Source organism: Heloderma suspectum, chromosome 4, assembly GCF_057233095.1.
Source record: "Heloderma suspectum isolate Gila_16-S chromosome 4, 16-S_ref, whole genome shotgun sequence".
NCBI classification, from domain to species: Eukaryota; Metazoa; Chordata; class Lepidosauria; order Squamata; family Helodermatidae; genus Heloderma; species Heloderma suspectum.
In genome coordinates, this window is record NC_139461.1 from 145427685 (window position 1) to 145449265 (window position 21581).

Consider the following 21581-nt stretch of genomic DNA (forward strand, 5'->3'; position numbering starts at 1 on the left):
TTTGTTTACATCCTGGTTATGCCACGATAGCGCCAGCATCCCCCCCCCCCCCCTGCTCGCACGGCTGAAGCCAAATCTCCCAAGAAGGAACTGGGCACCCAAACGTCTCCACGAAGGCTGCGTTTGCTCGGTAGACCTGCGGCGGGATGAAAGTACCGAGAGCCCCCGAGCTATGTTGAGAGCCGGTGCGGTGCTGCCTCAGCACGCCTCCCGCGACTGACGGCGCTTCGAAGTTTTGCATCTACTTCGGCGTGCGCGCGCGTGGTGTGTTTAAAGGGGAAGGAGGGCTGCTGCTGCGGGAATTCTGTGCGGCGAAGCGGGGGTGGGGGCAAAAAGCCACAAAGGAAGGAGGCAACTAGTGAATGGCAGAAAGGGGGGCCGGTCAGGAGGTGCGAGGCGCAGGGCGGGGAGAGCGGCGCTGCAATAGCGACTGTTCGCGTTAATCGGAGTCATAACGGGAGAGGAGCGAGAGCGCCTCAGCCCTCCTTTGAAGACCAATGGGCCGGCACCAGCAGCTCCTGCGGAATTAGTCTCGCCTTCTGGCTTTGGGGGATAAAGAGGGAAGCCCACAATGGGAGCGCCAAAGGCGAGGGCAAAGAGAGCGCGCGCTGGAGAGGAGAGGAGAGGAGAGGAGGAGAAAGTGGGCAGCTAGGAGGGTGCCGGCGCCGTAAATCCGGTCCGGGTTTTATCTGCAGCCTCGGGCATCAGCAATAGCGGCGGCGGCGGCGGCAGCAAGAGCAAGCGGCAGCCTTTTGCAATGTGGTCCGCCTGTCTCGGTAGTTGCAGAGCGAGGATGTAGAGGTGGGTTTGCCGGGAAGGAGCCGCTGGCGAGGGATCGAGCGAGCGAGAGAAAGCTGCTTTCGTCCGCTGCCTTTCGCTTTCCCAACTTGTCTGCAATCCCGACTTTGCCAGCCCCGACCTCTCCCTTGCCTTCCCGCGACCCTCCGATTCGGGCTTTGCAGCCACCCCTGATGTGCTCGGTGGGGAGTCGGCCGCCCCCTGGGCCCCTTTCTTCGCGGGGATACCTTTGGGGCAGGTGCTAAGAGCAGCAGCAGCATCACCATTACGGTGCACGCTCCGGATTTGGATCTTTAATCCGGCTGGCGACAGCGCGCGCGCAACACGCACACACGGACTGCCCGGAGTGGCGGCGGCGGCAGCAGCTCCCCTTTCTCCCCCTTCCTCGCGGTTGCTGATCCTCCTTTTGCTCCGGATCGCTCTGCCTCCGGTAGGTGCAAGAGTCTGAAAAGGCCTCCACTGGTGGCTAAATATGCAGATACGGGGAGGGGAGGAGGAAAGTCTCGCGGAAAAGTTTGCTGCGGTGAAATAATTTCCTTTCCCTCCGGGGGCTGCCGCGCGGCTGGCGCAGGTCCGCTGGCTCTCCTCCACCTTCTCCATCGCCTCCCTCCGTCCCTCCCTGCCTTCCTTCCGGGGAGGTGTTGCTGCCGCCGCTGCAGCAGCCACGCCGGTCTCAGATCAGTAGCTCCAGACAAAAAGCGAGGGGGGACCGGGGGTGTGTGCCGCGTGCGAGTCTCGGCAGCGCCGGCGGCAAAAGAGCAGCCCCGGGAGGTCCGCGGGGAAGGCGGCCGCTCTCCCCCGCCCCGAAGTCCCCGAAACCCAACCCGGGGCAGAGACCTGAGCGCCTTCTCCGACGAGGCAGGAAGAGAAGCGGCCGGAGGTGGGCGCGGAGCCTTGTGAGTGGAGCCGCGGGGGCGGCTCGGGTGGCTCTCGGCTTCCTGGAGATTGTTTTGGGGGTGCGCGCTTGGTTCGTAGCCGCTGAGTAAAGTTTTGTTTGGAAGACTCGCCCCCCCCGAAATAGGGCGACAGATGCCCGTTTCCAGGGCGGGGGGTTTATTGCGGGGTCTCCTTCCGTCCGTCCGTCCGTCCCTCCCCCCCCCTCGCCGGCCACTGCACCGGAGATCGAGAGCCCCCCCGCCCCCGCCCCCGCCCCCTGGGCCGCCTCCTCGGCGGTTCGTTTCCCAGGTTACAGCCGCGGTGTCTGCAGCCAGCCAGGCGGGCGCGCGGTGGAGGCTGCTGGGTCTGGCTGGCCCTCCGCGTCGTGCCTGCTCGGCTAGGATTAGAGCGGCGCCCGGCCCGCGAGCGGAGCCGCTGCAGGGCTGTCGGCTGCCTCGCCTCGGCCTTTCCCCGCGAGGGGCCGCTGGACAGCGGGCGAGGCTGGCTGGCGCTTCCTTGCCTGCCTCCTCGCAAGCGGCGCTGGGGCTGGGGGCGGGGAGCGGCGGGCTGCTGCCTCGCTGCCGAGGACCCGACCCAAAAATAAGCCGGCGGAGAGCGAGGAGAGGCGCGTCGGGGCCCGGGTCTCCCTCTCCCCCTGCGGAGGGAAGGCTTCCGTTCGCCCTCTTCCACGGCTCGAGCCTGCTTGGGGCACTGGGAGCCAAAAAAGTTAGCCGCTCTGGTCACTTACTTGTACTTTCCGACTATTTCGCAGCCAGGCAGCTGCGCTTGCTTCTGCTCACGGTTCGCCTGTTCTCGCCGACCCGTTCGCCCATGTGGCGGCGGCGGCGGCGGCTCTTCTTTCCTTTCCGCTTGATACCTAGCTGCGTGTTCCCAGACGTTCGGGGCTGCGGGGCGCCCTTCCACCTCGCTTGGGCTTGGGCCTGCGGGGGAGCGAGCCTTGCGGGGCTAGTCCATGGCTTCTTCCTTCTGGCCAAGTCCTTTCCACGGCCTGCGGGGGAGAAACTTCGGCTGCTGCCCCCTTCCACGGCCGGTCAGCCTCATCCGGCACCCCTCCTTTGCCACAGGAAAGGTCTTCCTTCCAAAATGGCAGTGAGCATCTTCATGGGACAAGAAGGGAAGCAGCCCAGGGATTCTGTGCGGCAGCTACAGGCCCACGGGCGTCTTGGTGCTTCCCATGACCATGGAAAGAGGCTGACGCCAGTTAGATAATCTGGGCTAAAGGTATCTAGATTGGTTGCCCGTAAACGGAGTCCCTAAGGCAGGCAGGGCTTTTGGTCAGAGTGCCTTGCCTGTGCCCTGGTCCCATGAGAGGTGCTTCATTCCTTGTTGGAGTTCTGCTGCCTGCTGTGATGGATGGGAAGTCCCAAAGGGGCATCAAGGGGCTATTCGGTGAGAGAACCTGACTAGAGTATGGTGCTGTCTCCCTCTTTCACTCTCTCTTTTGCTGGGCACTGCAATGAACATCCATAGCCAAAGCCACATTGCTCTTAGAAGCCAGGAACCAATGGTCTTTAAAATGGCTAAAAGGAACGATCAATAAAATAGTACCTTCTCATATTCTAAAAAAGTGCCCTTTATTAGCATAAGCAGCTTTGTGTGTGGGAACAGGACGTGGGAGGACTTGAGTACTGCAAAGACTTGTGGGGCTGAGGAGGAGAGAGTGCTGCGCTTCTTCTCTGCATTCTGTCCTCACAGATGCGCATGACCCTGGCAGGGATCCCCACCAATGAGGGCTGGGCCACCGAGTGTCACAGGTCGGAGGGGGGGCAAGAAGTCCCTAAGTGCAGCACTTTACTGACTCCTGCAGAAGCAAATGGCTTCATTCCCTCCTGCAGAGGAAACTTGCTCCTGGTGGCTCTAACCATTGAGCATCAAGCTTGTTCCTATCTGCATAGCCCTTTAGTTCATTCTGTTTTTGTTCATATTCAAGGTGTGTTGGGATTTGGGGGATTTTGCCTGAAAGAATCTATCAAAATTACATCACACTGTCCCATCCCAGCTGAAATCTCAGTCTTGAGAAAGATCCCCCCATGGCAATTTGGCTTGAAAAAATGCTTTAAAAAAAAAGCCATGCGGGGGGGGGGGGCTGGATCTGACCTGTGGGCTCATAGTTCCTCACCTGTGTGATAGACAGATACACACATCTTCGACCCTAACCCAGCATAGTAGTTTATCCAATCATGATCCCTTTACGGCTTGAATTTGAGAGTATTCTTCAGGCCTTTCTGATGTATTTGGCTTTTCAATGCATTTTTTCTTTGCTTGGGTGATCAGTTCTTTGAAATGTGGTTCTCACTTTGGATCATAACCATAAACACAGCTTTGCTCACAGGTAGTGTTAAGAAGCCCCAGGTGTTCAAGGCTCGGCCTTTTCTGACCACCACTGAAATTGTTTTTTCATGGGATGGGGTTGGAGTTCATGGAAATCAGATCTAGTTATGTTAGCAAGGAACTAATTGTAAGATCCAGAATATTTGGGGACCAGCAGGCTTTGGGACTATGTCAGAGTAAATCCTCTGTCTTCCAGAGTCATCCTGCAAAAGCTGCAGTTGTCTTCAGTAATGGAGGATTTGCACTGTCCCCCACCAAAGCGAACCTTCTTAAGCACTTGTTGCTAAGAAATGGATTCTGTTATCGGATTTCTTTAAGGTCTTGCTGCTGAGTCCTGTGATATCAGGGGCAAGTTTGAAATGACTTGCTACAGCGTGGCCTATAACAGATACGTTAGCATGAGATGAGTTCTCCAGGCTCGTCTGGCTTAATCAAGGTGACATTGCCACAACTCAGTAACTTTGCTTTTAAACGAAGCACAGTAGCGCGATGTTTTTTAGCAGTCCTGAAATTAAGTTTCCATTATGGTCTACAAAGCTATCCAGTTCTGAGGGGGGGCAGGAGGCAAGGGACAGTCTCTTGAAGTGAGGAATCTCAGAGGCACTCATGTCGTTGCATTCTGAGTTTCAGATATACAGGAGTGATATTTACACATGTCAGCCTTCCCCAACCTGGCACTCTCCAGTTGTTTTGGATCATAGCTCCCATCATCCCCAACCAGCACAGCCACTGGGGAAAACAAACTCGATTGGGGATGATGGGAGTTATAGTCCCAACAGAACTGGAGGGTGCCCGGTTGGGGAAGGCTGACATAGGGGAACACGAAGTGAATACCAGATAGCCCTGATGCAGAGGACCAGATGTTGCTTCCCTGATTTCTGATTGTCATGCTGTACATAGGCAGTGTGGAGCACCCCACACAGGAGGCCTGTCTTCTCACAGTGATGTCCCAGAGGAAACAGGTACCTCATTTTTGGGGCCGGGGGGAAACATCTGGTTATCAGCTTCAATACTAGATTGGTAACACAGGAAGCTGGGGACTCTAGGGGTACAGGTGGACAAGGTTCAAAAAGCAAGGGGTTTCCATACTCAACATCTGTAAGATACATTTGCATATGCAAATTTGATTGCATTTTCATGACTTTATGTTATACCATTTCCAAAGTACAAAATGACTGTGTATAACATCAGATACGAAAGATGCCCATGTGAATAAATTATGGCCTTTCCCTTCAGAATATAATTATGCCAAGGTGTGTGTGTGTGTGTGTGTGTGTGAGAGAGAGAGAGAGAGTCACTTTTCCCATTGCAAATGATTCAGCCTTCAGGTGACTACTATGTGCAAGGATAGGAGTTAAGAGTTTCTTCAGTTTACTTCTGTTTGAATACCCTTTGCATCCAGAGCTGGAAACTTGGCTCGGAGATGGTTTTGGTAGGAAAAATGACTAAAAGTAATTGTGTAAGGCCTGACTTAAAGCCACCCAAACCAAGAAAATCAAAGCTGAAAGTCTAATTCCTGGTGTTCTTTCCTTTTGTGCTCAGAGGAGTCTCCAAGCACTAGACACTTTGGTTTTGAATTTGTGCTTTGAAAAATCAAGAGCTGCAAAATGTGGAAGAGAATCATAAGATGTCCAGCCTGCCTGCATTTGAGTGTAGAGTAATGTTCAGCAGGACCACAGGAAATAACTTCCCAGTAACTTTGGTTTTGAATTTGTGCTTTGAAAAATCAAGAGCTGCAAAATGTGGAAGAGAATCATAAGATGTCCAGCCTGCCTGCATTTGAGTGTAGAGTAATGTTCAGCAGGACCACAGGAAATAACTTCCCAGTAACCTTGCTTTTGGTTTCTCAAAGGGTGAGTTCGGATGATCAAATATGAATGAGCCTCCTGTATCTGCTTCACTTCTCCCCTCATGCTACCAGGGAAACAAGTTAGGAAGTCACGGTTAACTATAATTTCCCATTACGGCCCAACCAGGAAACCATGGTTAATGGCTCCTAAACAAGCCAGGATATTAAACCTACTTTAAACTATGACTTCACTTCCTGGTTTGTTTGGAAGCCATTAGTATCCTCGTTCGGATGCAATGAGATCTGATCATCCAAACGTGGCCAATGAGTGAACATTTCTCTTAAAGGAAACAGTTCTCTATATAAAAAATAAATAAGCATTATACAACCTCTTAACCTCCACTACCAGTACGGGGGGTGAGGGTGATTTATTGGACTAAAATAATAAATACAAAAGAGAGACTGCAGCTGCTCTCTGAAAATGGGAAATGTGAACAAAATCTGATGTCATGGGGCATCCAATAGGAATAAATAAGATCTCAAGGCAAGCCCAAAGGCAGGTAACTTCTTTTATTATGCTCTTTGGCTGCAAAGGCCAAGTGTACAATTTTGGATGGTTTTGGCCATAGCAGACAAGAGTAAAGCAGTGAGTCCTTCCCTCCCCAATTCTTTCAGCCAAAATGTGAATTAATCGTACATCTTTCTTTACAATGTGCAAAAGAACTGGGAGCAGCTAGTACCCTATATCCTCGGTGCTCTTTTGTTACTGAATCAAAGAAGATAATCTCCTGAGTCTTTAAGAAGATGGATAGGTTTAACTCAGCAATCTATGATACTGCCAATAAATTTGCAGGAAAAATCCTCCAAAAATCCTTTTGTCAGGAAAAACTAAAGTTGAACTCTACTCTCCATGTATTTCAGTTTCTAGGCAATGTGCTTCTTCTGTACATTTAAGCTGGCACACTACATTATGAGAAAATGGCAGTTCAAAGTACTGGATGAATGAAATCAATGTAGTAAATGGGAAGAATGATTTAAATGTAGCCACTAGTTATGTGAATGAAAGCAATTTTTTGAATGAATGAGCTTGTGGAGTGTTGTTGATGTACTGTAAATGCAAAGTGCACATGGCAAAATTCAAACATTTAAATGTGGATTGGTCAGATGGTAAAGTTTTGTTTGTGTTGAGGTAAATGGCACATTTTATGGTTGCAGACAGTGCTGAAAGTGGGAAGGTCTTCACTGTAGACAAACTTCTGTGTATGAATGCTGTTTTCATCTAAATATTTTTTTTAAAGAACACACACAGACACACTATTTGGAGTTTACTGCTGCTTGTCTGGGGAGCCAATGAGCTGATTTAGTTTATTGTGATGGGAATGAGCTGCAACAAGCCTTGGACTCGCATATTCCTCCCTCTGCTCTCCTCTATGGTGGTTGCGAGGAAGAGATTGGAAGCTCCCACTTCCATTTTTTATTGACCTCAGTTAACTGTTATGGCTGAACCCTGAAATATGGTTAATAACTGTAGTTTGTTGAAATAAGGCAGCATCGCAACGGATTGGTTTGAAGTTGGCTCATTTCATACACTCCATAGTTGAGGTTAAACATGGTTTGTCACGTTTAGTTGAAACCAGCTGTGGTCATAAAAATAGAAGCGAAAACTTCAGATCTCGTTGCTGTGACAGAGGACGAGCGGGGAGTGTGCCAGCCCAGGGCTCATTATGGGTTGTTCCTGTCATGCCCTATATCTTTATCAGTTGGTTTTCTTATGTACGTACATTGGAAGCTGCCTTATCGGACCATTGGTCCATCTATCCCAGTATTGGCCAATCTGGTTGTCATTGACTTTCCAAGGTCTCAAGCAGAGGCCTTTCCCAGAGCTGATGCGCTTTTCACTGCAGATGCTTTACTGCTTTAAACCCGGGCCCTTCTGCATGTCTGGCATGTGCTTTACCATTGAACTATGTGACCCATCCCCCTCATGCTAACATGCACTGCTCCTGCAGACAGCATCTTATTCTGAGTTCTGCTGTCCTTGATTATTAACTTTCTCATGTTATCCCTCACTGTGATGTCTGGACAAACATTGTGGAATGTTCCCCATCCTGACAACAACATTGTGGCTTCTCCACTATAGCAATATTTTAGATTTTTTAAAGAAATGCATCTGATAGCATACTGATTTCCAGTAGCTGAAATGTAATTCTTTGTTCCTCTCCCACCCCCCACAAAGCTCTGCACAGCTCTGGCGGTGGCACCAGCTGTGTTTCTGACCTTGGGCTTCCCTGGCTGTTTCCCCCTCCTGTTGTTTTTTTTTGCACACTCCAGCAGTTATGGGGGGGGGGGTGCGTACGCACGCGCACGCGCGCACACACACACACATGCATACGGGTGCACAAGCTGTCTGTTGGCATATCCTACTTCTTTTTTGAAAGAGATCATCCCTCAATCCAGAGATTGGACAGGAAATATATGAAGAGCAGCAAAAGAAAACTGGGGACAAACTCAGACAAAACGAAATGTGAAGAACTGTGACGGAGGAGAAGCAGTGTCACTGAGTGTGGACTTAGTTCTATGGCCATGGTAGTCACAAAGTAGTCACAAAGCTGGCTGCAGGATAAGCTCTGTTGATCAAGGTGCAGTTGGGCCCACATATGGTCACATAGAATTTGGCCAGCAAGAAATTGCAGTAGCCTGATGATGACTGAAGCCCCAGGACTGATCCAGCTGCAGCAGCTTGGCAGCCAAACCTGTGAAATTAAGAGGCTGAGGAAGCATCAGGAGATGTTTGCTTCCAAAAATCTGCTTGTGCAGTCTTGGCAAACAGATATGGCTGCTATGGGTATGGCAGGGGGGCAACGGTAGAAAACACCAAAGGCATCTTTATGCTTTTTTTGCCACCAGTTCTGAATCAGAATCAGTTCTGCTGTGTGTGCTTTGGGAGAGCTGAAAAGCTTCTCTTTTCTGGAGGACCTACGCTTCTGCAAATCGTAAAGGTTGGTGGTAATCTAGATCAGTATAGGCAGAAAGTAGATCTGGATCTATTGGGTAATCTGCAGTAGATCAGTAAGGATTTCTGATTTCCAATAGCAAAAAAAAAAAGGTTCTTCCCTGCCCTAAATTATGCTGCTGAAATGAAAAAAAAGCTTGGGCTAACCAGGAGTGTGTTTTATGTCAGGAAAGACTGTGAGCTCTGTTCATTTCTGATACACAAAACAAATCTTGGGCACAAAGTTCTTTAATGTTCACAAGCGGACCCCACTGCTTACGCAGTGGTGAATTAGCACTTGGGGTGGGCAACCCTAAACGAGCGAATACGCTTGCTTTTGGAAGGGGGCAGGTCATCAGAGCTCGCATAAGGGTGCATGCCAACCTGCTGCCTTCCAGAAACTATCATTTCTGTTTGTTTCAGGGCTTGCCCCTAGAAGTGTGAAGTGGCCTTTGCACAAGTGGTAGGGGGACACTTGTGGACCAGAATTGGCGGGGCTGGCCGTGTGCTGACCAGAATTGGCAAGCAGCTCTGCTAGCAGATGGGCAGCATTGGATTCTGCCCTGTGTGTATGTCTTTTGCACTGGATTGCAGCTGGTGGATTTTGTGGGTACTAGTAAAAAAAGTAGATCTGCAAGCTTGAGGTGTGATGCAGTCTGTACATCTGAGTTCATCTGAGGGTGATGATTGTCATTGATTACTTTTTTTATTAAAAATTATTTTGAAAACAAATCCTTGAGGTCCAAACAAATTTTAGTGGAAATCAATCAAGCCCTAGAAACTGAAGTTTTATTTGGCTCCAGATGCTATAGAAAATCTAAAACCTGAAAATCCCCTTTTACTTTTCAGCACATTTTAAAAAGCAGAATTTGCTACAGATGCCATTCTTTTGCCTCAGAGGCCAAGGTTTGCCCCTTCCCAAGACAGTTGTTTAGTGGGGCATTGAGGTAAAACTACAGAAAGCATTGGCTTTGTGGATCTCTTCTTCCAAAGTCTAGTATGAATGATGTCCTATTTGCAGTGTGATAGATAAGAGGGAACCATTGTATTTTCACTTGGACAGGCTTTTCAGAGCCCTCCCATTTGGATGGAGGAATGTATAGGACAGGTGAGGATTTCGGGAATATCTGGATTTGTTGTAGTAGAGAGATTTGGATCGTAGGTTTTAATCTCAGGGTTTAAAGTTAGCATGGTAGGGGTTTTTTTGCAAAAAAAAAGAAGTTATATTTGAAAACTCCATAGAAACTTTGCAGATTTGAAATATGGAAAACATCATTTTCTAGTTTTAGCAATTTAGTCCTAAAAGCTGGGGAAATTAAAGTAGATTTCTATGGACTGCAAATGACATCACAGCATCTTTAGGGATGTTAAAAGGAGTCTGTATTAGTCTTTAGGCATCACAGCATGATAGGCATGGAACTTTGTAGCAAAGGTAAGACTTGAATTTTTGTAGTGTGATGGCAGTTTTTGACTGATAATGTACATGTGGATGTACTCTTCTTGCAGTACGTCTTAGAAGTGTATGGCATGTGATGGTGATTTCTAATTAATGCATTTTTGTGATTAATGCATTTAATTTTTTTGAGGTGGACTTAAGCAGAATATGGTGTATGTGTTTTGAGTTCTGGGACTGGTATGGTGATTGTGATCTGTAGTGTACTTGAGGTAAGCAGGATTGCAGTAGTGCTCTGTGTGCGTGTGCTGAGTTCTGTGCTGATTGGAGTGGGGTAAGGGAAGAGAGTTATACTTGTTGTTGGGAATGGGAGAAAGGACTGTGTCATCAGAGACGGCTGCCAGCCCAGCTCACTCTGCAGCGCCTTTTCCAATCATTGACAGTTGGTGCTGCTGGTGGAGAGGAGGAGCATTCTAAGGCCCGGGAGTGAAGAGCCATCTCCTTCCTGGGCAGAACACTAGAGACACCAGCTCCAGAGATACCACACCTGGGACTGAGCTCTACCCTCCACCCAGCCCAACCCACTGTGCAGCACCTTTTGAATAAACGGGCATTTAGCAGGTTGTTCAGTCGTTCAGTCGTGTCCGACTCTTCGTGACCCCATGGACCATAGCACGCCAGGCCTTCCTGTCCTCCCCTCTCTCCTGGAGTGTGCTCAAGTTCATATTCATTGCATCGGTGATTTAGCAGGTGGCTGCCTGTAAAAACAGCTGTCTCTTTGGGACCGGTGGTGTGCTCTATTAAAAAAAACGATGTTATGTGTCATTCCTGTGGCCTCTTTTATCCCCCAAACCATTTGATTTCTTTAGCTTACAAGCGTCTAGGGTGGGGCTGGTCAGACTTCAGGCTTGTGGGTTTTACTTTGATTTTCTTACTAGAACCCTGAGAACTGCCATCTCTTTACAAAATACTTATATGTAGAATTAAAGAATTCTGAGCCCAGGAATTTGTTTTGAGTACCAGAACTGAACAGAGGTCGGTGTCCCTCCATGCAGAAAACCACTTCACCCAGGCGTCCTTCTTTTCAGCTTTAGAATTTCGGGCAAGGCAGAGTCATTGACCTGGCTCGCATGTAATGAACACCCATGGGTAGTTGGGACCATGCGGGAGCGAGTGAGCTGCCTCCTAACTGCTCTTCTCTTCAGCTTCTTGGTTTGTGGTTGGGTTAAAACTCCGGGATGTTTCTCCTTCATGGTGCCAGGTTCAGACATCCCAGGAATTCTGGGTTGTTTACCAAAGTGGAAACAAAGTGGCAAGCGCATGAGAGGCACCGTGCTTACTTGCTTCTGTGCAGTCCTGACTACTCATAGTTTAAACAACTCACGGGTAGTCGTTACGTGTGAACTGGGCCATTTTGTTGTTGCTATTGTTAAAAAATTGGGTGTCAGAAATCCTTGTCAATCCATTGCAGATTTTCCAGAGACCTACCGGTAGATTCCAGTCTACCTTTTGTTCACCCCTGCTCTAGGGGACAGCACTAGTCACATTTAGAAAACTGCTGTAAACGATTCTGAGCCAATGGGATAGTTTGGGATATAAATCAAATCAAAATAAATTTAAAGAATTTTAAAGAATTTCAAGGAACATGTCAGGTTTATTTAGTCTGGCCCCTTTATGTGAGTAATACTTCTTTTGCCACTCTTGCTGGGGGTTTTGCCACTTTTGCTGGGCTTCTCTCTAGCCATTCCCGATAATCCATGCTGAAGTCGCTCTGCTGGGTTCGGATGTCACAAGAAGTCGCCCTGAATAACCCCACAGCAAGCTATGGGTTCTCAAGGTGGCTTGTTCGTGAAACATAAGCCATCCAGTGGAAATTGTGCCAGATTCAGACGTCATGACAACCCACCAGAGGTGATCACCCACAGTGGGTTGTCGTCTCATGTGAACCAGGTTGGATTGTTTGCATCTCTGAGTACTAATAGGTAATGAAGCCTTGTTCTGGTCCATCTTTGATTCTAGTAGTTTTGGAGGGAAGCCCACTTCACCTTGGGAAACACCAGAAATGATCTGTGGGGACCTGATTCTGTTGGGTTTCATCTGATTCCAATGCACATCCCTAGATCGCAGAGTAGTAACTGAGCCTGTGTTCATATGAGTTCATTGCTGTTCATAGCATGCAGATGGATTGGGACAAAATAATATTTTGGTTGATTACAGTTTTCTGTATGGTTGATCTAAATGTTTTATGTATTGTTTGGCCATTTTGTTATTATCATCTGCCTTGAGTTCTTTTAAAAACAGGCAAGGTATCAGATTTAAATAAATAAATAAATAAATAAATAAAAATAATAGGTGAGTGCTGATGTAAAAGCCAGAGGATGAAATGTTACTTGTATGATGTGGATATCTTCAGTGATTTCTAAATGTTGAAGCGAGTTTTGTGTAAGAATCAAAATGGCAGTATAACTTCCTCATATTAAAGCAGATGTCTGAAAACTGGTGAAAGTTTATGTTCCCATATGAATGTTCAAAGTCCCAGGTGAATTTTGCAAATGTCTGCAGCTATTTATATTTATGTAATTGTTGGCATTCTCCTGTGTATGTCCAAAAAATGGGGGAATCTCTATCTGTATTTGAGCAAAATTCAAATGAGATTGTCAGCATACACATGTGAACATAAACATTTGCCAAATTCCAGGCATCCATTGTAAAATTATAACAGTTTGGGTAGTCATTCCTAGATGGTGGGATTCTTTAAAAAGAAGAAAAGGATTGGATTCAGTGTGCAACAGGGATTGCAAAAGGAAAAAGAACTATGTGACTGAAATCTACAGAACCTTGAAAAAGTGGGGATGCTGCTTCAGAGTTAGGGACATTTCAACATACCAGATGCGAAGTGGCATCTGGGCAAATTTCTGTCAATATGATCAGCATATATGGCTTCATTAGACAATTAGGCATACTGTTACATTGTTTCAGAACACCACTAAGAGGCCAAAGAGAGCTTGATGATATTGGAGGCTGTCCTTGGAGAATGTTTTTAGTGATATGTTTTCTTATCAGGTTTCACAGGATGCAAGGCAGGCCAGAAGCAATGTGAGAGCTCAGACTTGCGTGGTGATTCTGTCGTAGCCATGAACGGAGTGCATACCGAAATCCTCTATAGCAGGGGTCCCCAACCCCCGGGCCGCGGACTGGTACCGGTCTGTTGCCTGTTAGGGACCGGGCCGCAGTAGGAGTGTGGGAACCCCCCCTTACCTTGGGTCCACGGCGGGGGGGAGGTGGCCCGTCCCTCCCCCCACCCCAGAATCCTCGCCAGCCCTGGCCGGCTCCGCAGCGAGTCCGCAGAGCTGCCAGCCAGCTCCGGCCCTGTTCTTTGCAGTAATAGTCTATTACTGCAAAGAACGGGGACGTAAGTGGCGTCCGCTACGGCTCAGCAGCCGGAAGTCTGCCCCCGGCCAGAGCCTGTTCTTTGCAGTAATAGACTATTACTGCAAAGAACGGGGACGCAAATGGCGTCTGCTACGGCCCAGTGGCCGGAAGTCCTCCCCCGGCTGGAGCCGGCTGGCAGCTCCACGTCCCCCCCCCTGCGGACCCAAGGTAAGGGGGGTTCCCACACCCCTACTGTGGCCTGGTCCCATCCCCCCCCCGGTCCGTGGAAAAATTTTCTTCCACGGACCAGTCCCTGGTCCCAAAAAGGTTGGGGACCGCTGCTCTATAGCATAACAGACGATTCTGGTGCATTTTCAGCCCTTGACCTCTAGGCCTAGCTGTGCTCCTATATGTCAGTGGGCCAGCTTGCTAGGATGGGGGACTGACTAAGGATAATGTCTTCATTTCCTTTCTATACATTAAATTCTACATGCAATATGGCATTTGGTGCAGCATTTACATTTCTGGCCATCCGGCATCCCTGTTTACACAACATGGTGAGCGTGCCTCCTCTTTCTGGCAAGTGTGACACTAGTCCACACTTTCTTCCCAGTCTTGGAGTTTCCAGGGTGAGCAGGGATCATCCTAGCAATTGCACAGAGATCTCCATTCCCTCTCCAACGCCAAGATTGGGATTGGAAAGAAGGTTAGGCGTTGGTTGGCTTCTGCATCGCTGAGGTGCTTGGAATCTCTTGGCCAAGCACCATCTAAACCAGCAAAATCCCACCACCGTTTCCAGCTCCAGACTTATTCCTGACATTGTATGGTGGCAAAGCCGAAGGTTAATAAAAAGGAAAGGGCAGGGTCCCAGTGACCACAGTTTTTGGTTTGACTCTTAGAAAGTGGGTGCCCATGCTGATCACCACAGGACAGAAGTAGATCTTTGGCAGCAAACCTAGGGTTCTCAATCCTGTGCTTGCTTCCAATATGCAAAGAGTGTGTGTGGCTTTTGCATGGGAGAAGTGGCAGGCAGAGGAGGTCTTCCTGACTCTTTCTCACTGCTTTTCCTTTGTAACCCCTTTCTCCTGGTGGTATTGTCCCCGTTAATATTTTCTCCAGACTGGTGCTGAGATGAGATTTCTCTGCCAAATGTGCAAAGGCACCTTGGGGGAGGGATTGCTGAGGCAAAGTAGTGGCAGGGGAAGGGTGAAGAAGTCCTTCCTGGTGTCTTGCAAATGCCCCCTCAATACTAAAGATGTGAAAGCTGGGTGGGGTGGGGGACAAAAAAAATGTGGGAGAAAAGAAACATTCAGGGAAAATGCCCATTTGCCCTCCCAATTTTCCAAAAATTTCTGGAAAAAACATTTTCTTTCTGAAATTTTCTCTCCCCTCATCCACTCTTTTTTATTTTTTTCCAGGCTGCATTTCTACTCACCACCCCCACTTTAGATGCAGGAGACAAATGGGATTGGGAATCCTGTGTTTGCCCTCAATGTCAAGTTTATCTTGGATCTCATTTTTAAAGTACTTGTTTCTATTCTGCATTTACTGGAATGTGTGTAAAAATGCCAGTGATCATTGATCAGTTCCTTTTTCTATACATTTTGCTGAGAAAACATTCAGTAGTGAACCATCCCAATTACTTTTTAAACTTAGGAGAATGTAAAACCATTTTGTGGTTCAGTGCTAGGAGCCTCTGCAGGAAAAATGCTAAACCCCAAGTGTTTTCCTGCATGATCTCTTGCTCATGTGATCTTGACTCCTCCGGACCTCATTATTTGTTTTTTTTTTTAAAATCCAGTGTTTATTCCTTCCCTTACTCATGATCCACCTTTGTCTCTTCTTATCTTTCTACCATTTTTCCCTGTCCGGGGGGGGGGGGGGGAGAGAGGAACATCCAAAATCTGCAAGGCTCCAGCTCAGCATACCTGTAAAACAAGTTTATGCAAAATAACACATCATTCATTTCTTTGGGTGAATCTTTTCTTTCTTTTTTTACTTTACTTTTTTTAGCAATAATAAATGGCCCTGGGTAGAACCCTACAACAGCGCAAACACTGATGCTTGAAAACTAATGTTTCTTTGCCTCTTAAAATGGCTGTGTGCAGGAGGACCTCTGCTGTCCCTAACAGTCCCACTTGGCACTCGCAGAGTGCTCTGTATTTTTGCTCTGCCTTCTTAGCCTCTAGCATGGGTTTCCTCCAGCATTCTCCTATGATTACTATTCAAATGCCTTCTGTGCTGAGAAGAATCTGAATTTCCTGTCAGCAGTAGGTTTCCACGCTTTGTCTGGCTGCCACTTCATCGCATGCTTTAATCGCCCCATCCAGGCTTACAATGAGTAAGCTGGAGCCAGCCACCTCCTGCCTCCCAGTCCGCGGGGTCTCTGCCAGCCACCTCCTCCTGAGGCTGGCGTGGTCAGTTGATCTGCTTTGTCCCTTGGCAGCTGTACTGACCTGCCCCAGTCTTTATCAGCCTGCTTTCCCTCCTCTCCCTGTGCTAATGGCTAGCTTGTTTTTACAAGGCTTGGATCCAGAGCTGCTCTCGGGTTGCGGGTGCACACGCATGGACAGAAAGACAGCAGTCCCACTCTGGAAATACCCTCGCCATCTAGTCAGATGTCCCTGTTCACCTCCAGGACTGAGTTCAAGGAAACTGCTTTTGTGGGTTGGCAATAGAAGTTGGCCATCCACTGTGCTGGTTGGCTGGCAGTTGTGATTCTGCAATTCTGCCTCAGTGCTGGAGCAGTATTACAATTTTTGAACAATGGATTGGGCATTTTCATTTTAAAAAATCAGGCACTGAACAAACTTTAAATTGTATAAATGCATAAAAACAACTGATAGCCTATCTGAAACAAGGGGAAGGGGCAAAAGTCAGTGTTGGAATTGCTGTTGTGTACCTCTATCTAAAAGATAGAAAAGGTTGGAGTAAGCCAGTCTTGCCTCACGGGAAGAAAAAGCGTGAATGCTCTTTTGATGTACGTTTGTACACACCCTAAGTGCATTAATAGTTAAACTTTCAGCTCATAGCTTAAACTCACCAGACCACGAAAAGCCTCCACTAGTTACTCATGCTCCATTGCTCAACTAGAATATAATGATGAAGGTTCTCTCTCCCCCCCCCCCCCCCCGCTGCCTCCACTTCAACTTCAGAGGTGTTTTTTGGGACTTAGCTCCTGAAAGTGATTCAGATAGTTAGGTGCTGCTGGCAGTCCTTTCTTTTGGTCGTTCTTCCCTGAAAAATACAAATCTTCTTCACATGGGCAGGAAATAAACATCTTCCTCAGCTGAATGCAACTCTTTCATCTCACAACTTTCAGATACCTTGCAGTACAAAATCTGTGTTTGCACATAATTGCTGTGTTAGCACAGTAGTATTGCTACAATAGTTGTATGGTTGCAGCAATATTACACTGATGTGAAGATTCGCAAGTCCAAATGTTATGATAGGAGTGTTGAAAACTTTTATCCCCCTAGACAAAGTGCACAAAATAGTATTTTGGTAGAGTTCTGATGTCATGACATTCTGTGCATCCCCGCCATTGGCAGCAAGTCTGTGGAGTGGGGAGGGGATCTGCAGAACAATGTGACATCATAATACACGGTCAACAGCTGCATGTTTACCATTCATGTCTAATTTAGCCCTGTTGTGTAAACTTTTTTTAAATTTGGGGTGGCTCTAAGCAAATAAGAGGAGATGAAATGTGTGCATATCAAGCTTGTAAATATCTATTTGTCAAGTAAAAACTGGCTACTGTTTTTCTCCCCCACCCCCAAAGGGAGCCTTGTGTAGATTTGGAGAGAGCTGATGCTACCTTTTCCTTTTTTGGCCACTGATGTAACCAAAGCAAATAACATAGATGTAAGTGGACAGGTGTTCTGAAAGGGAAGGGACAAAAGACAGAATAGAAGTATTTTAATTAAAAGAAACACATATAGATTAAACAATAGTAACTTAAAAAAATCTGTACCTGAGTGCAATATCCCTGGGTTGCAGGGAGAGTAACAAGGACCGAGATATTCCATGATAAAGTCATCCATCATACAGTGTGATATGCCAACCCAATGGCACCATCGTTGTACTAGGCTAGATGATACAACATTAAGTGGGATCATACGCTCATTTGGCACAGCCTGTCTTTTGTGTCCAGCACCAGGTGTGTCTATGTTTTAGATACTTCACACATAAGTGTTTTTGTTTGTTTTGTGGGTTGTACTAGATACTGGGACCCTCAACATGGTTATAGTACTTAACAGTGCATTCCTATGCATGTCTACTCACAAGTAAGTTCCACTGAGTTCAGTGGCTTACTCCTAGGTATGTAGGTATAGGGTTGCATCCTAAGGCTTACTTAATGTTGTTCTATAAAGAGCAAGATCCAGTCAAAATCAAGCAATCAATGAGACTTTAAACTTCCTAACTGATGGATAAGTATGTGTGTACACTTATATACATATATTTGCATAACTGTCACATTTTATATTCTTTTCTTCAGGAAGCTCAGGGTAGCACATACACCTATTATCCTATTTTAGCCTGACAACAAGCTCACAAGGTCTGTTAGGTTGAGAGTGTGTGGCTGGCTCAAGGTGACCCAGTTAGCTTCATGGCTGACTAGAGATTTGAATACAGGTCTTTCCAGACAAAGTCCTGTACCTGGTCCTTTATACCATGCTGGCTTTCTCAAAATCACTCTCAATAGTAGTTTCCCCCCTCATGGAGATTAAAATGCATGTTTGCCCTCACAATCACACATTTAGATGCTCATGGGGTGGGGGAGAGCCACTTTAGGGGCAATTTGAAGTAGAAAAACGGATTGGAGAAAAGTTTAAGTAAAGCCTCTCTCCCACCACCTCGGTCTTCAACCATGTCCTTTCTGTGGTTCAAGACTGGGTGAGCAGGAAGTTACTCCTGTAGCCCGATTGCTCAGCAGCCTTGGACTATTATTATCTTGGGGAGAGCAATTGCCAGTCATTTATTCTGCCCCCTCCCCCGTGATTCCTTGAGGACCCCCAACTGGTTTCTTCTAAGACTGAATTTAGTTTTCCTGTTCATATCAATAAGGCATTGAAATGTAGTTACCCACAGACAGGATAGGGGATTTTGCTTTTTTTGGAACTCTATAGTTATGCAGAAAAAATTAATGCATTAAAAAACACACAGAAGGACTCCCAAAAATGGCTTGATGAGAACTCAACATACTCATTGTCTTCCAGGAAGTATGGAATATACTAGATGACAGATGAATGTAAGAAAACCAAACAATGACATTTATGTGTGTGGGGAGGGGGTTGTGGGGGTTGGTAGGTTTGAACTTCTAATAGCTTATAGTATTCTGGGGATAGGAATTAGAGTTGGGAGATGCTCGCCATGAGACAAACGTTCTCAAACGCAATCTTTCCCTCCAGTCCAGGTTGCTATAAACTGTTGAGAGCGCTGACCTAGCCCCCAAACACAGTAGTCTCATGCTATTATGTACCAACCCATGCCCTGAGACCGTCAGTTGAGGCCCTTCTCTGAGTTTTCCTGCAAGCTGAGATGGGGCAGGAAGCCACATGAGAAAGGGCCTTCTCAGCAGTGTCCCTTCACATATGGAACATCCTCCCCAGAGAGGTTCACCTGGTGCCTACTGCAAAGTAATTTTGATGCCAGGTGAAGGCCTTTTTATTCTTACAGGCTTTAAAATGTTAATTCTTTTATCCCTGTATTATTCTATGTTTTAATGAAGCTGTCTTATTCCCTGGCATTTTTAGGTTGTAATGTCTGCTGTTTGGTATGGTTGTTCGCTTTCTTTCTGTTTTATACTGGCTGTTTTAGTGCTGTTTTATAGAATTGTATTTCTGTATTTTTTAAATTTCAAATTGTTTTTACTGTATTCTGTACTTTGCCAAGAGATTGCTAGTTATTGGGGATCTTCTAAATATAGTAAATGTTTTTGCAGTTGTTTATCCTTCTTCCAGTAATTCCTTGTGGGCTCCAAACTTATTAAGGCATACAGTGATAGTTATTATTTATTCAGGGGCCATCAGTGTACATCTGGGCAGGGCAGAAGGTAGATCTGGATCTACTGGTACATCTCTGGTTGATTTGCAGTAGATCATCAAGGATTTCTGACTCAGTTGTTTAACTATAGCAGCAACAAAGTTATCCCCTTCCCCCTGTAAATTATACTGCTGAAATGAAGAGGGCTTGCAGTAACATGAAGCAGGTTTTTGTGTGGAAGGACTGTGAGCTCCATCCAGTTGTGACACTCAAGGCAAGAGAATTTTTTAACTCTTTAATTCTTTAAGTCAGAAATGGGCAACTTGTGGCTCTCCAGATGTTGTGGGACTGCAACTCCCATTATCCCTCACCATTGGCTATGCTGGCTAGGAGTGTTGGGTGTTGCACTCTAACGACATTGGGAGGGCCACAAGGTGCTCACCCCTGTTCTAGCAGCAAAACAGCCAAGAGGGAACTGGAAGCTTATATGACACAACTCTGCACTTCACACAATTCAGGATTTCACAAGTTGCCAACCTCTGCTCTAAGTGAATTGCACCAGGCTCTTATTGGTGCGTCTTGGGGTTCTAGTAAAAAATTAGATCCTGCAAACCTGAAGTCTGCCCACTCCTGGTGTACATGGTATTGTACATAGTTTTATAGGAAGAAATAGTCAGGTCCTGCTCCCAAGGGTGTTACAGTCTAAATTAGACAATGGAGAAAACAACAGAGGGTGGGAACAGTGTCCAAAGTGGGGCAAGATGTGGTGGGATGCCTCCCCACTTCTTTTCATGATGACCTAAAACCATTGGTATCTGCTGGAATTTTGGGGTGGGGTGGGGGGCACAGCAGTTTGTGGTTATAAGTCACGCACCTAGCGTGCACCGCTACAACACACTGTGTACTTCCCTTGTGTGTGCTCTTTTTTACTTAGCATCACAGTCTATGACATTTAGAAGCCTACACAGAGTAGTAGAAGGTCCTGGGAATTGAACAGCAGTAATGCAGAGAAGAGTGTTCTATTCAAGAAGCATCATGAACTCCAAAAAAAGTTATTTGGAGTGAGGTTAGAAAAACACACATCTAGGAACAAGAGAAAAACAACCCAAATGCAAAACACAGTACAGCTGTCTTAAGAATATCATATTGTATATTTTATGGCATCACTGCCCTTATCATAGCATTGACACATCCTGGAATGATTTCCTTCATCTTGGAAACATTGGTGAACACTCTTTAGAACAGTCTTCCCCAACCTGGTACCCTCCAGCTGTTTTGGACTGCAACCCCAGCATTCTGCACCATTGACCATGCTGGCTGGGGCTGATTGGAGTTGAAGTCCAAAATATCTGAAGGGCACCAGGTTGGGGAAGGCAGCTCTAGAGTGTACCAGTGGAGTCTGTGGGGAGAGTCTTTAGCACTGGAAAGGGAAATCAGTATGCTTGATCAGGTTCTAGAGGAGCCTGGACTCCTCACTTTACTTTTCACATTGTTATCAGCCACTTTTTACATCCGCTAACAATTCAACTTTTGCATGGCTTGAATTTTTAACTACAGCAATGTTGTTTTAGAGTGGCATATTTTTTTCTTTGAACTGTATTTTGTGTGTGGTTGAACATTTTAAAAAGCCCTGATGGCATCGGAGAACAGGTCTACCATTTCTGGTAGATCTGGTGACTGAGCACCAATAAGGCCTGGGCACCAGGTCTATCAAGATAGGTAGATCTAGCCTCTGAGAAATTCGTATACCAGGTCTGCTCCTCTGGCGTTTCTCCATGGGTGGACCTAGTGTTCAAACAATGGCTTTCTAACCAGAGCTGGAACCCTGAGTACTTTTGATGACTCCCTTCATCCCTGTAATGGCCCTTTGGGCCAAAGGCTATTACAGGGTTGAAGAACATGGTTAATATTGGGGTAATGGTGGTGGTGGAGTAACCTGATCAGCTTGCAGCCCACTACTAGGCTCTGTCCTACAGGCAATGTACAATAAATTCAGATACCTTTACAAGAGGTTTATTTCTACA

The 21581-nt window shown here is 46.8% G+C and overlaps 1 protein-coding gene across 8 annotated transcripts in view; it reads left to right on the forward strand.

Moving 5' to 3' along the window:
* The first annotated feature begins 398 nt into the window (after window positions 1-398).
* CXXC5 (CXXC finger protein 5) overlaps window positions 399-21581 on the forward strand; it is a 100846-nt gene continuing 79663 nt past the window's right edge. Inside the window, exon 1 of one of the 8 annotated variants that reach the window (XM_084850822.1) lies at window positions 399-801. The gene's annotated coding sequence lies outside the window, so the exon portion shown is untranslated. Of the gene's footprint in view, window positions 1229-1423; window positions 1695-21581 lie in introns of those variants that run through there. The other 7 variants (XM_084850819.1, XM_084850817.1, XM_084850814.1 and 4 more) reach the window with 7 other exon arrangements.